At 34.6% G+C, this 6,000-nt stretch overlaps 1 long non-coding RNA gene across 1 annotated transcript; it reads right to left on the bottom strand.

Annotated features, from left to right (window-relative positions):
- Positions 1-827: 827 nt before the first annotated feature.
- Positions 828-2,705, bottom strand: LOC146945941 (uncharacterized). Its single transcript, XR_015026554.1, has 2 exons — positions 1,332-2,705; positions 828-1,111 (listed from the first exon to the last, which is right to left on the bottom strand). It is a non-coding gene; the product is annotated as an uncharacterized LOC146945941 (long non-coding RNA).
- Positions 2,706-6,000: the final 3,295 nt, after the last annotated feature.

Below are 6,000 nucleotides of genomic sequence, written 5' to 3' on the forward strand. Positions count from 1 at the left end.
GCCGATTCTGTTTTTGCTTCCTAACCCATCTCGGGCTAACACCGAGGTGGAGGAAAATTGGTTGTATGTTGATAATGAACAGGTACATGAGCAACATGATGAAGGAGAAGGTGCTAACTTGCACCATGAGGAGGAGCACCATGACCATAATGCCGGAGAACTCAATAATGATGAAAGATGGGCATGGATGCGAACCGAGGTTGAAAGGATAAGCACCGAGCAACAAAGGCAAGGTGTCGAACTTTTGGGGCTGAGAAATGATGTCCAAAGGGGCAACCGCTTGTCGGAAGAAAACAATGCAATGCTCCGAAGGATGATGCACCAATTCAATCTCCAAGGTCCTCCTTATGGACCTCAATGAGAACATGTGAGCTTTCCTCTTCCTCTTTTCCCTTCTTCTTCTTCTTCTCTCCCTAATTCTTCTTCTTCACTCCTTCTTCTTCTTCTACTTCTTCTTCCTTTCTTTTAACTTCTTTTTCTTTTGAATCATTGAGGACCACTACAAGAAAAACTGCATTTTGCGACCTTTAAAATGGCAGATTGCGACTGTTAGAAGGGTCGCAGATGTACAATTGCGACCCTTCCCCAACAGTCACGGATGTTGGGGTCGCAAGTGTCTTTTGCGACCCTTCATAGAACAGCCGCACCAACTGCCGCAAAAGGCACTGCGACAGTTGCTAAGGGTCGCAAATGAGGAGATTCAAATGGATTTCAAGGGACTTGCGACAGTTGGGGAAGGGTCGCAGATGCATAAAATTTATTTATAAAAAAATATTGCGACAGTTTGCAAGGGTCGCAGATGTTGAGTTAATTTAAAAAAAAATCAGTTTTTTCCTGAATTTTTAATAGAACTATTTACTAATAAAAAATATATAAAACTAAAATAATTCATAATAAAAAATATGAACAAATTCATAAACTAAAATATGAATTTTACATTCATATTCATATAAAATACAAACAAGTGATACAATAAGGTTTCTTGAGTTCCTAACATGAAAATTTAATCAATTATGTAGATGATATTTGGCGAGGAAATTGTTTTGATCAACTAGAGATGAATAGACTCCAAAGAATGCTATGCTCTGTTTGGTGATTCTAAGTCTTCCACCTAAAAATAAGTCAAAGATTATATAAGACACATCAATTAACAAAAATAAGCAATAATGTCACGCAAGTCATGATTCTAACTTATCGCGCAATTAAACTTATAATTACTTTCTGATATATTTGTCAAAAATAACCACTATGGAATAACCATTAGCTATTTATTACAGAGAAGCTTACAAGACCAATTAATTGCTTTCAATGTGAAACAAATAAATCATTACCCTTTCATTCAAAACACCAGTCTTGAGTTCAAGCAAAACTCTAGGTACTCCAGTATGGATGCTAGACCAGCATCTGAACCCTCCAAATTTAGTGAAGGAACTCAATAATATCATTACCTTTGTATTCTTAGACTACTCAAATTTCATCAAAATAACTTAAAAGTCTTGGTATCTAACCCAGATTCGAATTTGCTTGCCGAAAGTTACATTTACAAGTAGACCAACAAACTTATCATTAAAATAATTTTCAACATTCTCAACCTCGAGTAATTCAACCCATAGCACTATTGTTTATCTAGACCATCATATTCTATCTAAATAGTACCAAAATCATAATCTATACCCACCACTTAATAAAATACTTCAACGAAAAATGGTAGAGGGCAATGCATGGAGGAAATGAATAGAAAGCTAGATTTCTTACCAGATTAATTGCTCTAGAGCTTTCCTGTCAAATTTATCAATCACATCAGCAGGTCTTTTGAGAACATTGTATGCCTAAGAAATTTGAGAAACAAAAATGGTTGTTTTATGGACAAGATAGTTATCATCAATTAATTCATTCACTATACAATAAAGAGACCACATATCAATAGTTGTTGAGTATTGTATTCAACACAGCTGCATGCTCTTAAATACAAGACCGACATAGCTTAAATACCTGAGGAACCTAAAAACCAACCGTCCCTAAAAATTTAACCGGAAACCAATTTTCCGGAGCCCCGAAAGAGGCCAAAAAAACAGAACAGCAGCAAAACAAATGGACTTTGAACAAGCCTCATGTATCAACTTTAGTGTTAGAATTCTTAAAAAAAAGCATGGATCATCATGTATCAAGTAACATCATGTTTTTGCTCCAAGTGATTGATATGTATCATTTAGAGTTTATGTTTGTCGACACATTTTATCTATTTAATAACTACGAGTTGAAATATTATTACATGGTTCATTTTCAATTTACCTCACATCTTCATTTTTAGTTTGAATATGATTAATCAATATATGAACAGTGATACATATTAGAATATTGCATACAAAATCAGATTCCAATCTCCCTAACCAAATTCTCTATCAAAACACAAGGCACTTGTCATACAGACCTACACACTGAACATTAGTAGAAAACAGATCCAAGCCTGACCAATTACTTAATATATGTAAATAAATATATCAGTCAAAATGAAATCACTAGATATTGCAAATAGAATATTTAGATTTTTGAGAATATCTACTTTGAATGTATTTTTTGGGAATGAGACCAAGCTTCCTTGACATTGAATTGTTGCACATAAAAAGTTTAAGCATCTTAAAAGTCCAGATCATTTTTCCATGTAAAAGCATCTATATCAGCATTAAGTGTAAATTAAAAGGGTGTTATACCTTCTACAGCGACCATACATTTCCTTTCCAAACAAACTGCACATGGATATAAGCATATAGGTGCTAATTCACTTGTCCTCCAGCCACATTCTCTGTTTGGAATACATAAAATTTGAAGCAGAGTAAAGTAGCTTTGATCAAGTCAAGTATAGATAAAATTATGTACCAAGTTCACTCATTATTGTCAACATTAGCGCATTAAAATATTAGAAGTGCGTCAACTTTCATTCACTTAAAAACTTGATAATATAATAGGTTGATTTGAACAAATATAACCTAATTTGGTTTAAACTATAAATAAAATGAAAATATCAAAGCACTTTCAATGAAGCTTGACACTCTGAAATTAAATATGTAATTAATGAACCTTAAAAAGACTAAACTCCTCTAGTTAGCAACAAATAGTTTGTTTGCTTTTGAGCTAGGGATCTATCCACACCATAGTATTGGCAAAAACCATTTTCAAAATCTCTAACTCAAACAAATATGCACATAATCACATGACAAACAACCTACAAACATAAATTTGAGTAAATTTTTCCTGGTATCATAGAATTTTATTTGGAACTCTTTGATAATCATGCTTGTCACCGCATTCAAAGTATAATCAGTTAAATCCACCTGCTGCCTGCTAGTTGACTAGAAATCAGAGCAGAGTAAATAAATTCATGGAAATAAATGTCATTATTAAAATCAATATATGATAATTTCTATGAAAATTTCTCACATGGTTTTTCCCATAAAGACCAAAGCTGCTGTCAACCAATATCAATCTTCAAAGGTTATTGATTGTTAGGAAGAAATTGGATGAACTTTGAGAGGAAGGATCTGAAAGACACATACCTGACAATGCTCATAAGTGGAAGAGATGTATATGGCGAAGGAAGAACTTGTAAATTTTCGGCTGGAGGTGTTCTTAAGGTGTACTCAAGCCAACTTCTATGCCATGAACGAGCAATCATCAAGGGAGTCCATCCTCAAAACAAAATCAATAGAGTACACAAAACAATTTGAAATCCATCTAAGATACATAGTGCTTGAGACAATAAAAAACTTTGTTTGCTTCATGCAAGTACAACAAAGTGTCATACATAAACTTATAAAATTGTACATCATTCCAATACGATAGATAGTGAGTCTCGTAGCAAGTTAAAAACAAGGGGTAAAGGTTGTTAAATTTCCTATGATCTAAATAGATCAAAATGTTTATATCTTTAACATGTCAAACTATAAATAAGGTAAATTTATCAGTATCACACATCAAACATGACAAATACTATGTATTTATACATACCCATTTGCATTCTTAGCAGTCAGACTAGCACCCTTGGCAATCAATAGCTGAAAGAAACAGATAATACACAACAGTGATGAATTAATAGAGTTCAAAGATCAATTAACAAAATTAAAAGGCAAATGATTTAGGTTGCAGCTTGCAGATTGACACGCATGCCATGATCAATTAACAGAACTAAGAAGTGAGAAACCCAACGACAGAACCCATTTGCCATGATTCAATTAACGTGACAAAATAAGCATATTAACATAACCCATTTGTACAGAACCCTTCTTTCTCATAACTTAACCCATTTGCAATGATTCAGTTAACAGAGCAAAATTAGTACAAAAATAAAGTTAAAACTTAAACATTATTAAGCAAAGACCCAACAAGAAAAACATAAACTTGAGCATTGTTAAACATAAACCCAGCATTAAAAATAAAAACTATTGCAGTAATAAGCATCGTTTCAGTAAGAAAAACATCTACTTGAGCACTATTAAACAGAAACCTAGTATGAAAATCGTAAAGTATAGCAATAATAAGCAGAAACCCAGTAAGAAAAATGAAAAGTTGAAGCTTATTGAGGTTCAAATGCTAACCGCAGCTCTGATAAAGGTGGGTCGTGATGAACAGAAGGAAACGAAAGTGAGAACCCTAGAATGAAAGGTTTGCAGAGACGAGTGAAGGATTTGAGAAAGGTGATCGGTTGAACAAGATTGAGACTCGGCGGTGTGGTTGGCGGAGAAGCACGGCGGCGTGGCTGGTGGAGATCGGAGGGTGTGAGAAAGGATATTGCTTTTTAGGATTTCATAGATTGAGGGTGAGAGATGAAAGAGATTTAGGGTGAGATGAAGATTTTGAGATTGAGAGAAATTGAAATTGGAGGTTTTAGGGTTTGAAATTGGGAACCGGGAGAGTGAAATTGGGAAGCGGGAGATTGAAAATGACAAAAGGGGGAATGAGTGAATTGGGGAAAACGTGTGATATATCACAAAAGCTGCGGCTGTTTGCTAAAGGGTCGCAATTTTTTCTAAAAAATCTGCGGCGGTTGGGTTCAAGTGTTGCAGAAACTGTCACAAATGTACATTAGAGGCAGTTTTGAGCTAAGGGTCGCAAAGTATGTGTCGCAAAATGCTAAATTTCTTGTAGTGGACAATGCTTCCCCTAAGTGTGGAGGGGCCTAATAAAGTGTCTAGAGTCATAGTGTCCAAACTCCCTTGAACTTTATTCTTTTGTTTTGTTTTTATGGTGAAAGGCATGACTAGTAGCTTGTGTTTAATGTAAAAAATGGCATGAAATTTTTTGTTTTGTCTCTTCTTTAGGTTGCTTCTTGTACATGAAAGTAGTTTCTTGTGTTTCTTATGTTCTTGCTATACCCATGTCTTGTTTTATTGTGAAAATCTCCAATTAGAAAAGCACCCGGTTGCAATCCTTGAGCAAATGTATGAATAGGTATTTTAAGGAACACGTTCTATCTTTAGTGTTAACTTAGACCCTTTAAAGTCTTAAGAGTAAAAGTAGTATAAGTTTGTGTGGGAAATTAACCAATGTTCTCAATTGTTATATTCTTAAATTGTTAAAGTTAAAAGGGGCGGGAGAATGGCACCAACATGTGGGGGAAAGGACAATCCCTAACTTCCTAATTGTGGTGGTGACTCCCTAATTTGAACTTAAAGTGAAACAAATTCATCAATGCTAGGGGGAAAGGACAATTACATCCAAAAAGACTTCCTACGCGGAGATGAAACAAATAATAATTTTGCAGCACTGCTTAGGGTGATTTTGAATCTAGGGGGAAAGGATAATTACATCCGAGAAGACTTCCTACGAGGATAGATAGCCCCTAAGCATCTGCAGCCCCTTGTACTTAATTGTTAATCTAATCTAATTTTGACTTAAATTCCCATCACTCTTATATGAAATGAAGAAAGGACTTTTCTCGGTTACTTTAGCACTAAGGATAAAACCTATTCCTCATAATATCTATCTTATACAGGAGCAAGAAAA

This window comes from Medicago sativa, chromosome 2 (assembly GCF_051527215.1).
Source record: "Medicago sativa cultivar Bolivia chromosome 2, Bolivia_mono, whole genome shotgun sequence".
Lineage (NCBI taxonomy): Eukaryota > Viridiplantae > Streptophyta > Magnoliopsida > Fabales > Fabaceae > Medicago > Medicago sativa.